This window comes from Eupeodes corollae, chromosome 2, assembly GCF_945859685.1.
Source record: "Eupeodes corollae chromosome 2, idEupCoro1.1, whole genome shotgun sequence".
NCBI lineage: Eukaryota > Metazoa > Arthropoda > Insecta > Diptera > Syrphidae > Eupeodes > Eupeodes corollae.
In genome coordinates, this window is record NC_079148.1 from 52,808,895 (window position 1) to 52,833,716 (window position 24,822).

The 24,822-nt window shown below is 30.9% G+C and overlaps 2 protein-coding genes across 2 annotated transcripts in view; one reads left to right on the top strand and one right to left on the bottom strand.

Annotated features, from left to right (window-relative positions):
- LOC129944916 (uncharacterized protein K02A2.6-like) overlaps positions 1-24,822 on the bottom strand; it is a 94,951-nt gene that overhangs the window by 57,571 nt on the left and 12,558 nt on the right. The window lies entirely within an intron of this gene.
- The window catches only part of LOC129945619 (teneurin-a), a 609,733-nt gene continuing 593,895 nt past the window's right edge, over positions 8,985-24,822 (top strand). Inside the window, exon 1 of the mRNA XM_056055457.1 lies at positions 8,985-10,220. The gene's annotated coding sequence lies outside the window, so the exon portion shown is untranslated. The remainder of the gene's footprint in view (positions 10,221-24,822) is intronic.

Here is a 24,822-nt window from a genome sequence, read left to right on the forward strand (position 1 = left end):
AAAAAAAAAAATATTGTTTCAAACATTCCATATAATTTTGAGAAAAATCGAATTGACAGTTTTCATTATATTAAATTTTTCTCATTTCAAAAAAAATATTAAGAATTGCTACTAAAATTCGTAAATATTGGTTTTCGACTATAAATCTCGTTAACAAATATAGATTAAGAAATCAAACTATTTCATTGTATGCAAAATATTGTTGATAATTTTAAATTTTTTAAGAATAATTCAACTAAACAATTTTTTTTTACGAAACACGAAAACCTATACAAACTTTTAAGCAAGACAAATCGACAGACGGATGGGTCGCATCCCAGCCCTCATTTTTTAAATAAAAAATATTCTATTTTTTCTTAGCATTTTTTTTTTCATAATTTATTTTTGAGTATAAGTGCTGGTAAATTAAAGTTTAAATTTACTTCCCAATATTGCTCTTTAAAATTAATGTGTTTTTTTAATAAGTACAATAAAACTTGGAAAAGTACTGCAGCTGTTTCTTATCGAGAATCGTTGGGGTATTAAGTCCCTGGTATTTTCGATACAATTTTTTTTAATGTCAAGTCAATACAAGTCTTTGTTACCAATATATTCATTTCAAATTTTAATAGTTAACAATTTTTAATTGTATTCGCTGTAAGTTTTCATTTTTTTTGTAAAAAACAACTGAACCTTCAACAGCCCTTAAAATCGAATTAGATGTCACACACCTTATTTTTTCAATATGAAAGTACTTTGGAAATAATTTAATTTTTTGTAAAATGTTTGAGGTAAAAACCATTTTTTTTCTCAGTTTATTTCATGTATACAAAAACTGCCTCTTGATTTCTTTTAAGTTCTTATAACCAACTTGGTCCGAAGTGAAAGTTTAAAATTATATTTTAAAATCCAGAGCGAAGTAATCTAGACGCATTAAGATCATTGGAATATATGTAAATTAAAGGGTTTTAGAGAGATGTCTGATTGTGCGTCTGCAAGAACGTACCTCCGTACCAAACTTACGAAAGCCTTATCTCAAGAACCAGAAAAGATATACAAATAAATTTTAATTTTCCTCTCAAATAAATTTTAATTTTCTAGTTATGACAAAAAACAGTGGATGTTTTTTTCGTTTCCTCCTCTACTGTGCTGTACTGTGAGTGTGGATTCGACTACTTTAATGGTTGGAGAATTGGTTTTCCCTGCGCTCTATTTGACCCAGCCATCTAAGACGTTGGATTTTCACTCTTTGGACTAAGTCTACGTCACTGTACAGCCCATACAGCTCCTCCACTCCCCTTCTATGCTTTCTTTACCGTAGATCACACAAAGAATTTTTCTCTCAAAATGACGCAAGGAGCTTTCATCCGTTTTTGGCCATATTTCATCCTTCTGCACCGTATATACAAGGACGGGAATGATGAGTGTCCTATATAGCGACAATTTTGTCTCGAAAGAGGTCTTTGCTAATCAATTGGTTTCTTAGCGCGAATAAACTGAGGTAAGCAAGAGTTATTCTTCGCTTGATCTCAGCCTCAAAGTTACGTCTGTCTATGGTGACGTTTTGACAGAGACTTCGTGGGTTGTAAGTCCTTTTTTGACAACAGCATGTTCTTTGTTTTGATCTCATGAATCGCTAAAACCCAGCTCGTCTCTTTAGATGCTGTCACATGCAGCCTTAAAATCGGTAAAAAAAATGGTTGGTTGTCGATTTGAATATTTGATAAAGCGTGGACGTTTCTGGTCTAAAACCCCCACTGATAAGGAGTTATCAGGTTGTTGACGATGGGCTTTAGACGTTTACCATATTACGGCAGAGAAGATTTTGTAAGCGATGTTAAGTATACTGATGTCTTTATAGTTAGTGCAGTTTAGAGGGCCTCGTTTTTTTTACTTATAGTATTGAAAAATTGTACTGACCCCCAAATATCTTTAGAACCAATAACTCTATAGTGACTTCAATTAAATTTTCTATTATGCATTATAACGTAATTTGGTATGAATTTGAAATGTAAAATAAAACAAATAACGTTTTTCTTATAAATACAAAAAATTACAATATTCTTCATTTGGAATACTGTGCAAACAGAGAGAGATTATTTTCTTTCAAAATAATTGTATGTATCAAATAAAGCCGTTTTTGAGATTTGGTGTATTTTTTTTTTTTTACATAAAATCGAAGTACTTAATGAAGTATTACTATAAAACGTTAATCCACTTTATTTAAAATTGTTTTGAAAATTGTTTATTCAAAAGTCTGCAAAAAATCTTAAAGAGACAAATCATTTTGATAATGTAAAAAAAACTGTACTTTTCAGCATTTTGAAGTACAAAGAACACATTTTGTCCTAAATAATTTTGACCATATAGAGAATTTTGTTTATACAGAATTTTAACATAAAGTCCCAGATATTTTGACCCCAACCCATCTTACCTACATACGCACACACAAACATCTCTTTAAAGTAACATAAGTACAATTAAATTCTCAGTACGTTGACGTTTTTAAAAATAACAAGATTTTTAATCTGACATTAGTTTAGTCTTTTATGATTTCTATTAAATCAAACAACATTTTTGACAGTTGAAAATGTCAAAACAACATGGTCGGCAAAAAAAAACTGTCAACATCAAGTTGTTCCTTATTAGATAACCTTTCATTTCCGCCATGCCATACTTCAGGTTGAAAGGGCTTATAGGCTCTCATTTTGAACTGTTTTTTTCTCTTCTTCTTGAACCATAAATATCTCAAACACTTATATTTTTTTTGTTATTAAATTTGAAATCTTTGAGTATCACTTTATACAAAATGTACACATACATGTACCATTTTGTAGATTTAGATATTGCTATGCTATATGAATAAAGGAAAGAAAATATTAGCTGCTCAAGTTATATGCTCGCACGATTCACGCACCCTTTATTTTAACATAACTACCTAACTTGAATCCTTTGTGATGTGACATTCCAAAGAAAGATATAATCTATTAACGTCTAAGGCACCTGCAAATGTTTTAAATGCCTTCACATATCTAACACCCCTTTATCATATACGCTTGAAAGTTATACAAACAGTTGTTTTCAAAACATACATTCGTTAAAGGGATCTCTGCAAGGACTTAGATGAATTCGTCTACCGGGTTCCATCCCAAAAGACATCAACTCATAGGTGATATCTTAAAGTTTGGCAAAGCAAAGAAACCAAAAAAGCAAAAAAATAAGAAAGAAAAAGAAATGTAGGTAAAGGTACATACAAAAATAAAACATCTTATGTAGGTATGACTCTAAAGGAAAACACAAATATTTGACGTGTTATGAATGAATGGATGTTTTCCAACACATATATCACAAATTTAGAAGTTTTCCCTGCTCACAGAGAAAAAAGGACCAAGACGAGAAGGGCAAATAAATGAAGTATTTTTCTTTGTGCGCCTTAGGAAATCAGGTGTTTGGTATTCTTAGGAAACTGTTTGCCATATAAATAATGCTATCACCAGCAAGTGAGTTAGGTTTGATATAATCGTTGAATATTGTGAATAAAATTTTGTTACATATTTGTTATTTATATAGGTAGTGATTTTGTTTGTTTGATTTTCTTGTTTCTTGTGTTTTTTCTTATTATGTATGTTGTTTGTGTGTGTGTGATGATCCTTTCTCCAAAAAGAATAAAGGTCACGTGCTTAGGGAATATATCCTTTTTTGTATCCAATTCGTAAAGTGTATGTGTATGTGTGTGTGTTTTTTTGAAGAGTTAAGACAGAAGGTTCAATAAAAACTGATGGGATGAATCCGAATCTGTTATAACATGAACACTAAAATGTGCACTCGATTTTTATCTACAAAAGTGGATTTGCAAAATAAAATGCACGACTGAATTGCATGAATTTTGTCTCCAATTTTTGTTTGCTAAAAGGGTTACAAAGCTTGACATAGAATATGAATAGTAATTGCCTCATTTACGGCACGATTAAGTGTATGAAAAATATGTAAAGTCCTGAATAACAAGTGTTTTTCTTTGTTCTCTACTGTTTTCCTAGGAAAATTATTTGGCAAGAACTGTAAATAAGAAAAAAGACAAAATATTATTTTCATATTAAAAAAAACACATCAATTAGTTTCAAGAAAAACACAAAGTACTTGAATTGGAAAAATTGACTAAAGACTGACCTTAATGAAAGTTATGCTTTTTCTTATACAGGGTTATCCATTTTGCAATTTCAAAAGTAAACATAAATAAAACACATATTAAATAATTTTTCTTTCATGATATTTCTTTTTAACTTCCCATAGGAAGTTATTGTAATGGGTTTTGATTTGTCAAATTGAAAATTTTGACATTTCTCGACGTTTCAAGGTCCCTAGAGTCGAAATAAGAGTTTTTTAGAAAGATGTCTTTTCGTGCGCGTGTACGTTACGTACGTTCGTATGTCCGTAAGTTCGCGAGGTTTTTTTCGTCTTCCATAGCTTAAGAACCAGATGAGATATCGATTTGAAATAAATTTTGTTATGCAAAAAGATGCAGGGCTATCAAGAAAATTGCGTTGGTGGTTTTTTTTACAATAGCACTTTGAAAAAAAGGTTAAAAATTTTGGTTAAACCTAAATATCTTATGAACCAAACACACTAGAGACTTGAATTAAATTTTATATGATATATCGTAACGTGATATCAAAGAAGTATATTTGTGAAAAAATCCAACTAACGTTTTTTTTATAAATCAAAAAAACTGAAACAAAAAAATTGCCAACCTCCAAAATTTTACGACTAAAATATGATTCATTCATAATGTTTTTGACATCTGGTAAAATTTTGAGAAAAATCGAATTGATAGTTTTTTTTTATAAAAAATAAAAATCTAAAAAAAGCATTACTCAAAGTTGGTAAAAATTGAATATCGGCTTCAAACTTATTTTATCTTATAAGAAATATTGTTTTCAACGATCTGAAAAAATTTGATAAATATCGAATAGGCAATTCGACTCAAATATCTTCTCAAAACTTTGAAATATTGGCTTTAATTTACTTTTTTTCTTTCAAAAACTATTGTTGTTAACATTCAGTAAAATTTTGGAAAAAAATCGAATGGACAGTTTTTTTACAAAAAATTTAAAACCGCATAAAAATTAACAAATGTTGGTAAAAATTGATTTTCGACTCAAATATCTTTTCAAAACTTTGAGATATTGGCTTTAATTTACTTTTATCTTTCAAAAAATGATTTTCGACTCAAATATCTTTTAAAAACTTTCAGATAATAGGTTTCTTACTCTTATTTTTTCTTATAAAAAATATTGTTTTTCAACATAAGGACAAATTTTGAGAAAAATCGAATTGAGAGTTTTTTTTACAAAAAATAAAAACCTAAACAAAAATGTATAAAAGTTGGTATAAAATTGATTTTTCGACTCAAATATCTCTTAAACAAATTAGAAAAATTGGCTTCAAAACTAATTTTATCTTATAAAAATATTGTTTGCAACATTTCGTAAAACTTTAAAAAAAATCGATTAGACAGTTTTTTTTTACAAAAAATAAAATTAAAAAAAAACAAATACTAAAACTTGATAAAAATTTACTTTCGACTCAAAATAAACGGTGATTTCGTAAGAGCTTGAGAACTTTAAAAAAAAACGCATAAAATTTGCAAAATATCATCGATTCTTTATTTGAAACGTTAGATTGGTCCATGACATTTACTTTTTGAAGATAATTTCATTTAAATGTTGACCGCGGCTGCGTCTTAGGTGGTCCATTCGGAAAGTCCAATTTTGGGTAACTTTTTAGAGCATTTCGGCCGGAATAGCCCGAATTTCTTCGGAAATGTTGTCTTCCAAAGCTGGAATAGTTGCTGGCTTATTTGTGTAGACTATAGACTTGACGCAGCCCCACAAAAAATAGTCTAAAGGCGTCAAATCGCATGATCTTGGTGGCCAACTTACCGGTCCCATTCCTTGAGATGAATTGTTCTCCGAAGTTTTCCCTCAAAATGGCCATAGAATCGCGAGCTGTGTGGGCATGTAGCGCCATCTTGTTGGAAACCCACATGTCAAACCAAGTTCAGTTCTTCCATTTTTTGGCAACAAAAAGGTTTGTTAGCATTGAACGATAGCGATCGCCATTCACCGTAACGTTGCGTCCAACAGCATCTTTGAAAAAATACGGTCCAATGATTCCACCAGCGTACAAACCACACCAAACAGTGCATTTTTGGGATGCGTTCTTGAACGGCTTCTGGTTGCTCTTCACTCCAAATGCGGCAATTTTGCTTATTTACGTAGCCATTCAACCAGAAATGAGCCTCATCGCTGAACAAAATTTGTCGATAAAAAAGCGGATTTTCTGCCAACTTTTCTAGGGCCTCATTCACTGAAAATTCGGACGTTGTGGCAGATCGTTCGGCTTCAGTTCTTGCTCGAGCTGTATTTTATACGGTTTTACACCAAGATCTTTGCGTAAAATCTTCCATGTGGTCGAATAACACAAACCCAATTGCTGCGAACGGCGACGAATTGACATTTCACGGTCTTCAGCAACACTCTCAGAAACAGACGCAATATTCCTCTTCTGTACGCACTGTACGCATTCGTGTGGTTGGTTTAATGTCCAATAAAGTAAACTGAGTGCGAAACTGGGTCACAATCGCATTAATTGTTTGCTCACTTGGTCGATTATGTAGACCATAAATCGGACGTAGAGCGCGAAACACATTTCCGAACCGAACACTGATTTTGGTAATAAAATTCAATGATTTGCAAGCGTTGCTCGTTAGTAAGTCTATTCATGATGAAATGTCAAAGCATACTGAGCATCTTTCTCTTTGACACCATGTCTGAAATCCTGCGTGATCTGTCAAACACTGATGCATGAAAATCCTAACCTCAAAAAAATTCACCCTTTAGCTTAAAATGGATTTTTTTTCAAAAAATATACTTCTTTGTTATCACGTTACAATATATTATATAAAATTTAATTCAAGTGTCTAGCGTTTTGGGTCGTAAGATATTTCGGGTTAAAAAAAATGTGTACCTTTTTTCAAACTGCTGTATTAAAAAAATTACCCACTCAATTTTCTTGAGAGCCCTTTCTGAATCTGTCTGCCTTATTAGCTGTATAACAAAATTTATTTGAAATCGATATCTCTTCTGGTTCTTGAGCTATGGACAACGAAAAAAAAATTCGCGAACGTTACGGACGTACGTACACACGCACGCACATACATCTTTCTAATAATCTTTTTTTCGACCGTTAGGGACCTTGAAAACGTCGAGAAATGTCAAAATTTTCAATTTAATAAATCGGACCCATTACAATAACTTGCTATTTGAAGTTAAAAAAAATGGTTTACAATCTTATTTTGACAGATATCGTATTCCAACCCAATACTTCTGTTGATTCGAGGCATCAAACAGTGACATGCATAAGTCTGTATCTATATCTGTACTTGGAATGGTAAAACAGTTTTAATGGAACGAACCTATTTTAATGTTGCTAAAGTAGTAGAAGATCTTGACGTTTACAAATATACTTGCGCCCATAGTATCCCACCTGTTGTTCTGAAGAGATGTTCTTCAAAGGTCTTAAATTTACTGTGTTAAATTTTTCAAAATTATTTAATTGCCCATAAATTCCTTCTTTCCAACCTTATGGAAACGCTGATCAATTTTCAGTTGTGTACTTATTTTAATCTAGTGAATAATATACATTTCTCGAGCTACACTGCAACTGCCACGTAATTTTTCATATCTGTCATTACTTGCTGATATTTTAATGAAAATAAATGCTCTAGTGAAATAGGCAATTGATTTTGGTTCTAAATAGACGTAGAAATAGTTCGAAATCACACAGATAGATTTTTATGTGTAACTTTTATTTAAAAACCCCATTTTTCACATATTTTTATAAAACAAGGATTTATCTTAAGACCTAACCCTTTAAAATTATTTAAGAAAAATGTATTTAGTACGTAAGCAATAATTGAAAAAAAAAAAACAATAATTATGTCCACCAAAATAAAAAAAATTCATCCCATCTTTAATTTATCGAATTAAAATAGGCCTTAATGAATAAATCATACTTTACAGCCCTAAATGCTTATACGTGATAGCCTGCTCTTTAGCATATTTTTAAATGAAATTCGCGAAATCAAGTATCATCATCAGATCAGCCTATGTGTAAGTGTATATCCTTTTAAAGTTGTTGATATTAAGCTCTTGAATCTTATATTTACACAAACCTTACCTATGTTGTACAATGTACAACTTTTCCCTTTTTTCTATCACACAATCTTAACGAGCTACCCAATCATAAGGCATTTTCTTTGCTTATCACTTAAGTCAACGATAAGCTACATAAAGTATCCTGTAATTTACCTACTTCATAGTCACCATTCATAACAAAATACCCAGAGATACTTATGCTATGTAGGTAGCTACCTATTCATTTCATTACAAACAATAACTTCCAACTAAAAACAAAATCTTATTTTATATACCTCTATACCCACTACCAACAAGAACAACCCAGTGTAGAAGTGAGCAGACCTATTTTCTCTTCGAATAAGATATCTAAAACCACCCTTCAAGAGATGCCTCAAATTCTCAATGAATATTAAAAAGTTTGTGTTGGATTTTTCTTTTTGTCTTCTGTTTTTGGGTTTTCCTCACCAAAAGCACATGGCTGATGGCAACCACAACGAAAAGGATGCGCAAAACATGACCTTTCCTCTCTCATTTTATATGAATGCATTCTATCTACTCTATGAAAATTCTCTTATACTAGGATTTTCCAAAGCTTTTACTCAGATTGAGAGAATTTACTTATCACCAAAATGAGTATAAGAGACATTTTCAGGCGAAAGTAAATCAATCTACAGCAAAAGCTTTCTAACACCACACAAGAGGGAAAATATTAACCGTATACTACTAGGACGATGAAAAATACGGTCAAAGCTAACAATGGTTTTCCATATCCATATCCTCCTCAAGAATTAGTTTACGTCGAAATTTTGATAAGGACCGTTCGTTTGTCGGATTAATTCGTCATCATCCGTTTTTATCAAGTTTTGATAAGAAGGCGCGCGTGAGCTTTCCGAGTTTTGTTTCGGTTTTTATTTTTGTATGTCCGTTTTTTCCGTTGTTGTTCTTGTTGTTGTTGTCATTTAGTCCGCCGATGAATTGGTTTCTCTTCTGCGGTTGAAAAGATATTTTTTGTGCTGATGAGTGGGAGGTTAAAAGGATTTCACACAAAAGACAACAATATAGCTTGAGTTACGACGGGCGTTCTTCGAGATAAAGTGAAAATTCATTAAAGGATTTATTGGATTTCATAGAATCAAAAAAAAAAAAACAGATAAACCTTAATACCGATCAATGTTTCTGTTTAATCATCTTAATCTTTAACATGTTCTTTGTTCTCAGAGTGTATGTGTTAGACTAACCTTTTGATCCAACGAATTTAATCGTTTGCAAGATCAAATTTAATCCTTTGTTGTCAATTTAAAACTAAAGAGCATTAAATACAAATAAAGTAGAGCAGTTTTGAAACAGAAATAAAAAACAAAAACGGAGAAAAATTCAAATGTATTATTCAATTATTGGGAATCCCAGAATTCCCAGAAGTGAAGATTCAAAAAAAAATTAATTAATTTATTTATGAGATTTTTTTCTCGTGCAAAAAGGGAAAATGTCATAGTTTACAATCCAACTCTAAAAAAAAGTATCCACATGTGTATAGATATATGACAAAAAATAAAAATAAAAATAAAAATAAAAATAAAAAATAAACCTATCACTATCGCGAATTCCTTCCCCACTCGACACGGTGATTGTGATGATAATGGCTCCTCTTGCTGCCTGCCCCAATTAATTTCAATCTGCTGACCACCACGTTGGGCACTGTTCAGCTCTATGTAGCAAGTAGGATATACATACATATACGACGACGGACGTGTGTTGTGTGTTGTTCATTTTTAGTGCATACTATACAGGGTTACCTACACTATCCAGCAAAAAGTGAAAAGCCAACAAATTGATTTATTCTCATGAAATAATTGGATTAAGTGCCGTGCTGTGTTGTTCCACATTATTTGTATATATGGGATTTATATAGGATACACTGCACTACCACACATCGGATATAAAAGGATACCGTCCCGTCCAGAAATTATTGTTAACCAGTAAAAGAGTAAATCAACACTTAAACCAGATGCCGTTGCAAGATTATGTTTCATCACAATTTTGACGGTAAGTAATCTCATTTCATCAAGCAACGATATCGTCCTTATGATGGGGTAGGTTTATGTAAACAATTTCGAAACTCACGGTACGCTGCTGGTGGCTGGCTAGATGGCTTGCTCGCTGGCTTACCAAACCATCATGGCCATTGGCCAGGCCATGGCTCTGTATATTCGGTTTGGGGTTGGTTGGCTTGTGATCAGGTCAATGTTGTTAAATTTTTTATTACTTCTCGATACGTTCATCGATACTTTACTATTATACTCAATACGATGTACACACTTTTAGCCAAAGGGGATTACTTAATTTCATCCTGGGTGTTTTTTTTTTTGTTGGTATTGGTGTGGGTTTGGGTTCTATTCTCATGATGATATCTACACGCACAATTGTACAACCAATAAAGCAAATAAATAAATAATTTCATTAAGGCCTAAAATGGCAATAAAAATTGTGTTAACAAGCGGAAAAGTCCTTTCTCACTTTATACCATCTGACAGAAAAACAATTCAGTTTTTTAAGGACATACACAAAACTTGTGTTGGATCGGAACTCTTGTATAACAAACAAGAGTCTTCTATCCATGACCCATACTGATGATGGCGGCTCATTGAACACAACAACGAAAAAAAAAAAAACACATACTAGCTATAGAGACATCTGTAGTAAAAAAAGAGAACAAACAAAATCCTGCAACCAACGAACAAAAATAAAAATACATATCATACCACACACATCGGTGCGTTGACGATAAAACTTTTATGGGTAATTCCCGCAGCTTAATGGGTGAAATTTCTTTTCACCCTCAAGTCATAATGAGTAAGTGTAATGTGTATACAATCCTATATAGGTACTTTTATATTTCTATGTGTGTACATACATTCAACCGCGAATATGTGGAATATATGTTCATATCCTTTTTTTCGCGCCACCATCGCCGCCGGAAGATAAAAAAACAAGCTGAATTTGGTGCAGCCAGAGAGAACGTTTACTGGCAACAATGCAAACTCAAGCGGCAAATTAAAAGAACAGCCATCAGTTTGTTAATCGTTATATTGGAAAAACGTATATATGGGTGTTTCTGCGTTTCTACCAAAATACGGTGACCATATTTTGTTGGTTTAAATTTACTGCTTCTAGGTATTAATCCTATCTTTTTTGATTCAAACATAAAGTTAAGTTGTGTTTTTTTTGATGTAGCTTTCTTTGTTAAACAAAATCTGGGATAGGTAAGTTCAGCACTTTAAAAACAAAAAGGAAATTTAAAGTTGTTGGGTCCAACCTATAAATGTCAGGTCGGAACTCTAAGTTTTTCACTTAATCTTGACTTTAAAAATTGCTTAGAGATAAAATAGTGTACCTATATTGGTCGTGGGTTATTTTTTGAGTACTTTGAACTACCACTTTGGTAGACGAAGACGCGATGGCAGGTTCAAGGTCAAACTTGATACTAAATGAAAACTTAAATATGGAATTTGAAACATATTCAAAAAGGTCGATTTTTAGCCTTTAATCTCATTCTTTGGGTCATAAAATGTCTGTTATTTGAATGCGCATATAAAAATGTGAGAAAGCTTATTATTTTGTTACTTTAAATTGACAGTCACTATTCACAACGTGTTTAATACTTGATCTTTAAATGTTTACAAGAAATAAATATCTTCCTCTGTCTTCTCGCATTGTATTCATTATATTTATTAGCAATTTTATACAAAACATATGCATATGCCGCAGAATAACATTTACTTCTGATTGGAGAAAAAGATTATTTGTTACTTAAAGTCGAAGGAATAGTTTCCAAGTAGCTTCACTATTCTATTCAAGTATTTTTTTTTTTGTATTTTCTTGTGTTTTGTTTTCAAAAATATTCTTTAAATGAAATATTAAGGGCATGATCTTTCTAGGAATATGATTTCAACAGCATTTTTTTAAAACGCCTAAAAATGTAGGTATTTAGCACTATCATAATTTAATTTTTCACTCTACTTTTTAGAACTGAAAAATCAAGGTTTGATTTAAACCAATCGACACGTTTCACCTTCCATAAGATATCTTTTAAACTGTAAGCCAAAATCTCTTTTTTTTTTGTATTTTAATTAGAGTTAAAAATTCACCTTACTCCAAACATTTATCATTTTAATTATCTTCAAACTATCGTCTTGTTGCTAAATTACCAGTTGAATTTTTAGGGTTGCCAATGCCAAGATCTTAATTCACAAAAGCATTAAATTCATATAAAACACTAAAGTCTTGAAAGTAGTTATAGAACTTTAACACACTTTTTATTTTAAACGCCATTAATAAATAACTTAAAAATGTTAAGTGCTAGCAAAAAAGTCAATAAGATAAAAATAAGGAAAAGATTTTTGGTGCAATTTGGTTGAAAATGTGTGCACATGCATGAGTACAACATGTTGAACGTTTGTTGATTTTTTAATTAGTGCTTATTTCGTGAAAGATAACACCTAGCTCATGTCTGATTTGACAGATGATTAGTTTTATCCTTCCGCTAAACGAATATGGTTGTGTATACGCTTGAACAACGCTGAAAACAACGCTTAGAGATGATGCCAATGTCGCCAAAAAAAACCCGCACGCATAAATTGAAAAGCCGATACACCCAAACCGAGTCCTGTTTAGAGCGAATTTTTGGCCAAGAGGCATCATTGGGCGGATTTCTTCGAAAATGACCGAGGAGTGGCCGTTACAGTCAATATCGGGCCATGTTGATCAATTTATTGTTCACAAAAATTTAAGAAAAGAATATTCAACAGAGAGAAGTTTCAACAGAACAGCAGCTATACCGAAGCTATACTCGATGTTTTTATAGCATTTTCAAAAAAATTATATGGTGGGCCCTATATTTAGCGGTTACTGGCATAGGGCTGAACTTCGACATCAGTCAAACTAAGTTATTAAACCAATTTTCGTTTTAGTTGAAAGTTTGACATTTAAGAAAATGGGGCGCTTAACTGTTGCACAACGCATACAAATTGTTAAAACCTACTACATAAATGGTGTTTCTGCCACAGCTAAATATCGTCCTTTAAGAGGAGATAGTTGTTTACATCGTCTTCCAATTACGTAAGTAATTGGCAAAATTTGTTTGCAATACTTCAGTTTAACTTATTTTTTACAATTGATTAAAGCATTGTAAATCTATTAATCTAAAAAGAAATGTAATATTAGTCTTAAGTTCTAACGTTAGCTTGTTTAACGAATTTAATAAATCTTATGAAATTGTGAAGAAAATTTGACGTGACTGGATTGGTTACACATATTGTAACCTATGCATCATCGTTTTGATCGTACCACTGAAAATATCGAAGCTTAAAATGAAAGTGTTGCCGAAGACCAGAATGTCGATTCCTCGTCGTTCTTAGGAAATAGGACTGTCTAACGGCACATTATGGTGCATTTTTCAATTCAGATTTTCACCTACATCCATATTAAGTTCAGCTCACAGCAACTGAAGCCAGCTGATCATTTCGAACGTCGTAGATACGTCAAATGGGTGCTTGAATCGATGCTTGCAACCAACCGCGTGGTGGTCATGTTGTCTTTGACATATAACGTCAATGTTAAAGCTTAATAATAAAAAAGAAATATCATGAAAACAAATATTTTGTATGTGTTTTTTTTAACGTTTACTTTTGAAACCGCGAAATGGATAATCCTGCATATTCTAGTATTTCCAAATTTGAACACAAGGATAAACTGATGTGCGTTCCGTAAAAATACTGGTATTACGGTGTGTTTAAGGAAGTTAATAAAATTGATTAATAATATTTCTTAACCCTTTATTTCATAGTGGTTGTGGAACCACAAATTGATATTTTTATATTTTTGATGTGTTTATGCTTTCGGTCACAAAGGGGTACATAAATAATAACAAAATAACGACAGACATAAGACATTTCGGAGATGTCTGTAAAGTACACTGTCACCAAATTTGCGTACTATTTTTAACGACAAAACGGACTGTTGGATTTTTACATACATACAAATTACTGGATATCAAAAACAATATTTTCTGTGAAATAAAATAAGTTTGAAGACAATATTTTTAATTTTTGAAAAGCTATTTGAGTCGAAAGTAAATTTTTACCAAGTTTAAGTGTTGTTTGTTTGTAGAGTTTTATTTTATTGTAAAAAAAAACTATCAATTCGTTTTTTTTAAAAATTTTACCGAATATTGAAAACAATATTTCTTATAAGTAAAAATTAGTAAGAAGCTATAATCTCAAATTTTTGAAGAGATATTTGAGTCGAAAATCAATTTTTACCAACTTTTGTTAATTTTTTTTCGGTTTTTAATTTTTGTAAACGAACTGTCAATTCGATTTTTTTTCAAAATTTTACTGAATGTTGAAAAAAAATATTTTTTGAAAAAAAAAACTAAATTTAAGCCATTATCTCTAAGTTTTGAAAAGTTATTTGAGCCGAAAATCAATTTTTACCAACTTTGAGTAATGTTTTTTTTTAGATTTTTATTTTTTATAAAAAAGCAGTTAATTCGGTTTTTCTCAAAATTTTATCAGATGTCAAAAACATTATTCTTCGTTGCTTAAAATTTTTTTTGCAGATAAAAACATATTTTAGTCGTAAAATTTTGGAAGTGACAATTTTTTTTTCACTTTTTTGATTTATAAAAGAAACCGGTCAATATAATTTGTTTCCAAAAGGATACTTCTTTGATATCACGTTACAATATATTATATAAAATTTAATTTAAGTCTCTAGCATTTTTGGTTCGTAAGATATTTAGGGTTAACCAAAATTTGCACCTTTTTTCAAAGTTCTATGGGTTCTTGAGCTATGGACGACGAAAAAAACGTCGCGAACGTACGGAAGTACGAACGTACGGAAGTACGAACGTACGTACACACTCACGCACAGACATCTTTCGAAAAATATTTTATTTCGACTTTAGGGACCTTGAAACGTCGAGAAATTTCAAAATTTTCAATTTGACAAATCGGGCCCATTACAATAACTTCCTATGGTTAGTTAATAACACTTATTTTACTCCTCTTATCAGTTTTTTTTTATTTACTTAAAGTGTTCTTTAGGATTGTTTTATGATTTGATTTTTTTTTTTTTATAAGATTTTAACTTTAAATTAGTATATTACAACGTCGTTGAATATTTTTATAGGTAATCTTACTATACTTAAACATTCATTATTAAGTTATTGCTTTGAAAAAAAAATAAGTATCCGCCACAGTGTACATTTAATTATTTTGGCATTCTTTACGTATTCTCAAACAATTTAAATCAATTTTTTTATTTCTTAGTTGAATAGCATTTTTTTAATGTTAAGAAGAATTTCAAAGAAGTGTACTTTATTAAAATTGTCTCATAATTAAACTGTACCTTTTGGATAAAATAATAATTATTTGTATTTGAGTTATTAAAATTGTTTTAAATGATCATTTTAATTGGTTCTTTAAAAACCAAAGTTTTTGTGAACTTGTGTTTTAAAGATTGGACTTTCTCCATAAAATGGTATTGCTTACAAAGAATTTACTTGTCTTTGAATCAAAAAGCAAACATATACAAAGCAGATATGGCTACCGTGTTTATTGTTGTTGCAGTTGAAATCGTAAGAAGACATATGTAACTTAAGCACGTATGTACGTAAAAAACAACATCATATTCAAATATACACACACAAATACTGGACCACTAAATTGGATCCATTACAAGGAAAAAAATAATTACAAAAACAGATCAATATGGTTAATTTCCAAGTCAATGATTTCCTCTTTAATTTCTTTGGCTCCAATGAAATTACTGGAAACTGTGCACAGAGATGTAAAATGAAAGAATTTTAAACTCTACAATTATTATTAAAAATATAATACCTTTATGCATATTGTGTGGAAACAGTGATACAAGTTTGGTATGTGTACACTACGTACATGTCTACATACGTTATATCTTTCAATATTGAAGTAATTATTAAAATTTGAAAATATGAAAAATTAAACTGAGAAAAATATACTGTGGTTTATATACAGAAAATAAAAGGGAGGAAATATATCGAAGGGAGGAAATATATCGAAGGGAAGAAATATATCGATTGTTTTTGTTATATTTTTTTCTTATTTGGTTTTTTGTTGAATAAAATTAATTTATAATTTAATTACTATATGTACAGTTCTGATTTAAAATAAAATGAAGACCAATTTTTGATGCACATAAGAGATTTACGCAATTGAAGGATATAGGCACATTTGTTCAACAGTCAGGAATAAATCTAATATAAACTTAACTTAATTTTAAGACTACTAGTTATTTAAAGATAAGAACATCAATTTATAAACCTTTTTATACAAATTACAAATTGATTGGTTTACGAAAAGCATATATGTAAACAAAAATTGATTCATATCTTTTCTGACTAGAAGTTTGATATTTCAACAAAAAACTTAAAAAATACGTCACTTGAACATCAGAACATAACTAATGATTTTTTAAAAACTAAATTTTTTCTAAATGAAATTTAAAAACAATTTTTAGTGGCGTTTTAATGTTTGGAACAACTTTATCAGCTATAAAAAAATTCGTTTTTTGTAAAACTGATATATCCTTGAAAAAAATTGTTATTAAAATAAACAAATTATTATATTTAAGTCGTTAGCATTAATTGTTCGTGTCTGAACCAAAATTTTCACTTTTATTTAAATCTGTTGTTGTACATAAAAACCTACTGAAAAGTTGTTTAAATTCCTTTGCAGACATTCACATTTCGACCCTATAATATAAAAATCAAAACTTATTAGAAGTCACTAATTTTACATGTCTTTTATTTTTTTTAATAAAGTTTTGGAAATCTTGCGCTTAATTATTTTGGCTTCCCAAATTAAGTTATTGCAATCAGTTCGAATAGTCAAATTGAAATTTCGACATTTTTTGACGTTTTAAGGTCCCTACAATACAATTAAAACATTTTTAAAAAGACGTCTTTGCGTGAGTGTTTACGTAAGTTTGGGAAGCTTTTTTTGTCATCCATATCTCATTGTATAATAATACGATGTGATAAGAAACTAATAGACGTTAAAATCGATTCACGCTTTTTTTATAAATGGAAATTAAAAGTGAAAAATAATTGCCACTTCGAATATTTTATGAACTAAAATTGACTTTTTCTCTAAAATAATTGTATGCAACGAAAAATAAGATTTTTGTCATTTGGTAATTTTTGTTTACAAAAATCAAACCGAAAAAACATTACTAAAAGTTTATCATAATTGATTTTCGACTTAAATATCTTTTTTAAAAAAAGGGGCTGGGATGCGAACCACACTGATAACTTCCCATCCCGTCTGTCGATTCATCTTGATTAAAAGTTTGCCTATATTTTTGGTAGATTTTATTTTTTATGAAAAAACGGACTGTTGGATTTTTATATAAAAATTACTGAATATCGAAAACAATATTTTCTATGAAATAAAATAAGCTTGAAAGCAATATTTTTAATTTTTGAAAAGATATTTGAGTCGAAAATCAATTTTTACCAACTTTTATCCATTTTTTTTAGGTTTTTATTTTTGTTTTTACAAAACAACTGTCAAATCGACGTTTCTCAAAATTTGTCCTTATGCTGAAAACAATATTTCTTATAAGTGAAATTAGTTAGAAATTATTATCTTAATTTTTTGAAAAGATATTTGAGTCGAAAGTCATTTTTTACCAACTTTTGTTAATTTTTTTTAGGTTTTTTATTTTTTGTAAAAAACTGTTTATTCGATTTTTCTCAACATTTTTTAGAATGATGAAAACAATATTTCTTATCAGATAAATTAAGTTTAAAGCCTAAATTTTAAGTTTTTGAAAAGGTATTTGAATCGATATTCAATTTTTACCAACTTCGAGTAATGTTTCTTTTAGATTTTTTTTTATAAAAAAGCTGTAAATTCGATTTTTCTCAAAATTTTATTAGTTGTCAAAAACATTATTCTTCGTTGCACAAAATTTTTTTGGAGATGAAATCATATTTTGGTCATAAAATTTTGGAGGTGACAATTTTTTTCCAGTTTTTTTGATTTATAAAAAAATCGTTCAATGGATTTTTTTCAAAAAATATATTTGTTTGGTATCATGTAACATTATATTATATAACATTTAATTCAAGTCTCTAGCGTTTTGGGTAGTAAGATATTTAGGGTTAACGAAAATGTTCACCTTTTTTCAAACTGCTATGGTAAAAAAACCACCCACGCAATTTTCTTGAGAGCCCTTTCTGCATCTTTCTGTCTTATTATCTGTATACAAAAATTTATTTGAAGTCGATATCTCTTCTTGTTCTTGAGCTATGGATGACGAAAAAAACGTCGCGAACGTACGTACACACTCACGCACAGACATCTTTTTAAAAATCTTTTATTTCGACTCAAGGGACCTTAAAACGTCGAGAAATGTCAAAATTTTAAAATTTGACAAATCGGACCCATTGCAATAACTTCCTATGGGAAGTATATAAAAAACATTGGCTTAAAACTAATTTCATTTCATAGAAAAAGAGTTTTCAGTCAGTTTTTTCTTTAAAATAAAAATCATAAAAAAATAGTACGCAAAATTAGTAAAAATTGATATTCGATTCTCAATGTCTCGTGAATAAATTGACTTTAAAATAATTTAATTCAGTACTAAATTTTGAACGTAACATATTGTTCTTAACCCATTTCCGGGGCTACTAGTTCCAGGTGAGGTAAAACTTGAAATTTCATATGCTGTCTATTTATATCTGAACTTAGTGAAATCTGAAAAAAAGTTTAAAGCCTTCTAGTTTTTTTCCGTGTTTCGTTTTCGCAACATTAGCTGAAATGGATACCAGAATTAATACAAATTTCCAGTTTTTTTGTTGTAAAATTTAGGTATAAGCTTTATTCTGAATATAGTTTTTGGAAGGGTGAACACGTGTAAGATATTATTAGTGGTTGTGTGCTTTAAACTTCATGATGATACATATTATTATGAAGAATGGGTCCTAAGTCCTTGTGTGGTGTGAATCAAAACATTTTGGATGAATTGGGATCTTACACTTCTTGCAACAAAAAATTGCTTGACTGGAACAATTTCGATATCGAAGACGCTTTTTCATTTTTTATTATTGTATGTTTTGTGTCATCAAATCAAACCATTTCGTTGGGATTTCCTTCCCTTTGATGTGTTGGCGGAATATTAGATGATCGCAGTTAAGGGTCTACAACATATGTCAATTCAAGTTATGACATTGGTGTTTCCTTTGCAAACTTTTTGGAAATGCCATGCATTTTCCAATGCATCCAATGCATTTGATAAAAATGGCCGTACGACTTTTTTCCTCGAATCCGTATCCAGTAATTGCTGATAGCATTATCAAACAAGTCCACTCGTCCATCGTGAAATTATATTGATGGATTGCATTGGAAATATGAATGTTGACATGTTTCCTTTTTTTCGATCAAACCCTTTTGCTTGGGTGATTGATTGGACCATCAAATGATTTGAAAGAACTGTTACAATGGAGTTATCGTTCCAACGATTAGCGGCAACTCCATTTTCTTTGTCGAATGCTCCTCTATTTTGGATCTTCATTTCTTTGGGTTCTGCCAACTTTGCTTTACCAATTCTATTTTCACGAAATGTGATTGCAGATTGGTAAGAACGATGTGATCAGTTTGAAGCGTTCTTGGCTCATGGCTTCTCTTATTATATTACAGCGAAAGACTGGTTGATTGGACCAATATAAATCTAACTTTGGAACTGTTTGCAATCCAGAAAAATACATTATTCGGATTTTATTGCAATTTGTCTTGAATGTTAAATTATTTATATCTGCATTAGAAAACGTATTGGTGTTTTCAACAATGAAATTGATAACCTCATTATCAAGAAATAATTCGAATATTTGAAGAGGATTGGATTGGAAAAGGATTGGATTTAACTTAGAAAGTTCTGAGTGATTTTTATTTTAAACTTACCTATTTTGTCGCTTGAATCTTTTCACTTAATACGTCTTTTGGAGTATTTGAAAAGCTAACCATTGATCACTTTGGTAATTTAGTTGATGGAATATTTTGTGATGTTGATGCATTTTCTGAATCATTTGGATCAAATTGTAGATCGTCTAATATGCATTTCAGCTCTAATTCACCGGCTAGTTCATTTGGCAATATGTTCACGTCTTCCAATAATTGGACGTTATCATCAATTTCTTCATGGTCACTCAGAGCAACATTTTTGGAGGCAAAATAATAACGTGTGTTTCAATAGCTTTATCTACTTTCTGGTTCAATTCATCATCTTCGTCTGAACTAGGATTCATTAAAAAATATTCTAGATCTTTAGCGGACAAAAACCTCTGTCTATACATAATAGTTTTTTTTAAACTTTAAAAATCAGATGTTTTTATAAAAACACTTGTTTGCACAACTTACGATTTGTACGTAATAAGGGAAATTTAGAACGAGTCACACGTACTTATATATACCCGAAATATTTATTTTCAACATTATGGATTTTTTAATAACAAAAATTCGATCAGTGTGTGTTACTGAAGTTGGTAAAAATTGGTTCTCCACTAAGGATCTCGTGAACAAAACTAGTTCATCATGTGCAAAATATTGTTAGTAATTTTAAGTCAATCTTTAACAAAAATTCAACTAAAATAAATAAATTAGGTGGCGCAACAGCATGTTGAGAACTTGGTCCTATAGTCACTTATAACTGCGAGTAATGTTGTCAGGGATAGAGGGGACCTACAGTTTTAAGCCAAATCTGAATAGCAATTTTTTGAGAATGCAGTTTTCATGACAAGAATTACTCTTGGAGGAATTGACAATTAATAGCAAGTGGCGGTACCCTCGAAATAAAAAACTTTAGATGACACAGTCATCAGGGATCGAACCCAAGACCTCTGGCATGACAGTCGTACGCACAAACTATTATCTCACACAAAATATTGTCATGAATATTTTGCTAAAGTTTTAAACAAGATATATCAACAGACAGTTTGCGAGCCTTTTTTTTAACTTTTAAACTTAATTTTCTCAAAAGCAAGACTAAATTCATGTGTAATCATTCACAAAGACCCCAAAAACATAACCAATTTGTTGCATATTCCAACCATAATTGATTAAATCAGGTACGTTTTGAAATATTCTACTTAAATCTTTTTATTAGAAAGACCGAAAAGCTAAAATCTATTAACTGTAATGGAAAATCACCAAAACAATAATATTTTAAGGCACTATGCGGTATACAGTATTCGTATACCAACATCCTGAGAAATTTGTTTGATCCAAACCTATCAATTGGAAAACTAGTGAAATGAAATAATGGTTTTGACCTTATGCCTTCTCCTTTGGTTTTTCTTGGAGTAAAACGTACCATAAAGAACAATATAGAAGTATTTTTGAATATTCATTTTAAAATAACCAGAGGCGTTTTCTTAAAAAATCTTTGAGTTATTTTAAAGAAAGGTATTGTGCATCTTTGTGTATTTTGAAATGAAAATATATGTAAATTATTTGTGCCTTTTCTATTTTCTTCTATCCTCAAAAGAGACTTTTGTTTTGCCTTTCATTTATTATTTACACTAGAACCTGACCTAAACAATAGAAAATAATACAAAAGTCTTTCCTTTTCTGTGTTCATTTTAATCTCACCTTATATCTTATAGCATCAAAGTTATTGTATACACATATACATTGATATCGACTAGAATACAATACTGGCTATGCAAAAATAAAGGGAAACCTTCACATTTTCCAATTAATACCTAGTTTTTCTTTTCTATTCTTTTATCATTTTTTTTTTATTTGAATACAAATTTTACAAGAATTGGATTTTCTTAGTTCATACAAAATTTTCAATCAAAACCCAGATTGTTTGAAAAGGTGATGGTTAGGTATGAGTATGTATCTTTTTGTATTGTATGTTTTTTAAAGCTTTTAATTTGTATAGAACTTCACAGAATTAGATCTTCTAAATTGATGGTTTTGCTTATTTTCCAGCCCAGATTTTGCAGTTTTCTTTTCATTCATCATCAAGATTAAAATATATGTAGGTATATAAATCTTACACAAAAAAATGAATGCAAATCAAATTCACTTCGACGCTTGCCTTGAACTATTTCAGAAAGGGTCAGTTTCATTTTCAGTTCTTTGTTTGTTATTCGTAGTGATATTGAAGATGAATAAAGCTTTAAATTGTGCTAAGAGAAAAAATGCAGATTGAAAAAAATGTTTGATGATTCTTTGAAAATGCTTTGAAATTGTTGATACAAATTAAACACACGAGCATTTCTCATTTTCTTCACAAACTTGAAATTTTTGCAAACATATATTTTTTATTTTTCTAAAAACAAAGAGGTATGGGAAGTGTGAGAGGGAGTAAGAGGTGTTAAATATATTTTCATACAAAATTGCTGCAGCTTTTTTAAATACACTAACTATTTGAACTTAATCAAAAATTCTTTTTTTTTGTTTTTACGTGGATATTTAAAGGTCAGTCATCGCAGTCGATTTAAGCTTAGGAGTTTTTCAATTGGCTCTAGTAGATTTTGGAGTTCCGTGGAGGGCATTTTGTTTTGGTGACATCTGTCAAATCTTTTGTCTATTATTAAGTTGTTTATGCCAAATCGTCATGGCAAGTTACAGGATTGAGCAGCATGTTCGAATGAGAAAACTTTATCATCAAAATGAGTGTTCGTTAACGCAAACGTTGGGCGCATTGCACCTTTTTTAAGGTAGACATGGTGGCCCTTCACAGTCGACTCTTCAACGTTTGGTTGCCAAATATGAGACGACCTGTCCAGTAAACAATCAGCCAACAATCAAGGAACGCAATATCGGCCGATAGCATCGCCGCAGTTCGTGGAAGTGTGCAGTAGAACCCGAGGCAGTCTATTTTTTGCAGTGCACAAGAACTCGGCCTTTTGCAGACTTTAACTTGGCTAATTTTGCGTCCGAACTTGGGCCAACACCCGTACAAGATCCAAATGACCCAGGAGTTTAAAGTTCATGACCATAGAAAACGCCATTTGTTCGCTGACTAGGCTTAAAATCGTTTGAAAGGGGTCCCCAATTTCGGCCGACAAAATCATCTTTTGCTGATGAGGCGCATTTTTGGATAATTGGCTGTGTTAACAAGCAAAATTGGTAATTGGTACATATATGGGACCAACCCAAGCGAAATTTACCAGGTGATAATTGATCCTCAAAAAATTACCGTTTGGTGTGGATTTTGCGCCGCGCCGGTGGTGTGCGGTGTAATTGGTCCGTACTTTTTTTTTAAATGGACATTAGTGAAGCGGTCGCCGTCAACAGCGAGCGCTACATGACGGTGATAAATGATTTCTTATGGTCCAAACTGAACCATATGGACCTTGATGACATGTGGTTCAAACAGGACAGCGCTACGTGCCAAACAGCAAACGTCACGATTGACATTTTACATGATCGATTTGATGGTAGGGTTATCTCTCGTAGGGGTGATGCGAATTCCCCACCAAGGTCATGCGATTTGACTCAACTAGACTTTTTCCTGTGGGGTTTCTTGAATTCGTAGGTCTATGGAAATAAACCACAATCGACCGATATCCTAAAGGTTAATATAAGACAGGCCATAGCTCGAAATTCAGCCAGATCTATGGGGAAGAGTTATTGAAAATTGAGAAAGTCGGATCCGTGCTTCCCTGCGAAGACAAGGCGGACATTTGAATGATTTCAAATTCCATACCTATTGGAATACATGAGGCTTTCAAATAAAAAATAATTTTATAAATACCTCACACACAGCTTGTTTTGTTCCATTTCAAAATCAACCGTCCTTTTATATGCGAGCTGTTGGCCTCAAGATTAAAAAACAACTGTCTTTTAAGTTACAGAGCGATGAACTAAACAGGCTCTTCGCTGTGTAACTTAAAATATAGTTGTTTTTGAATCTTGAGTTAGATTATATTTTTGAAAGGCTTTTAAGGCGATTTATACGTTCTTCTAATAAGTGCACTCCTTACAAGGTTATGAAGGATTTAAATGAAATTCATGGTTTATTCCACTTTGAAAATCATTAAATTTAAATGAAAGGAAAATAAAGGGAAACATTGGGTTGGAGTACATTTAGTCTAGAAAACTAAAATTATGATTTTGTGTTTGCAATTTAACTTTTAGTTACATTTATTCTCTCTGTTATCAAATTGAACTGAACAAAACTGAAGACGAAATATATTTCTTTGATAACACTCTTTTACAAAAAGATGTAAGGATTCGACCCTCAATGATAACTTCCCAAAGTAGCCCGTCTTTTGGTGTTACTTAAAGTCTTGCTAGTCTATTTTAGTTAAAAAACATTTAAGTTCTAATTTTTGAACATTTTTATTTCTTACTAGAGGAACAGACACACTTTGTCCTGTCATAAAGATTTGTAAAGTGCCAGTTTTTGTTTCTGCGTATTTTATAGTCATGGCTTAACATTCTCCTCAACTGAACCGTCACTCTGGTGAAAGTGCGTTGTGAATAAACAATAATAAATAAAATGAAACATATATAACGATTTAAAAGTATGTAATCGCTTTATTGTTAATTAGTGGTTTGTGATATACAATGTCTTTTATTTGATTACT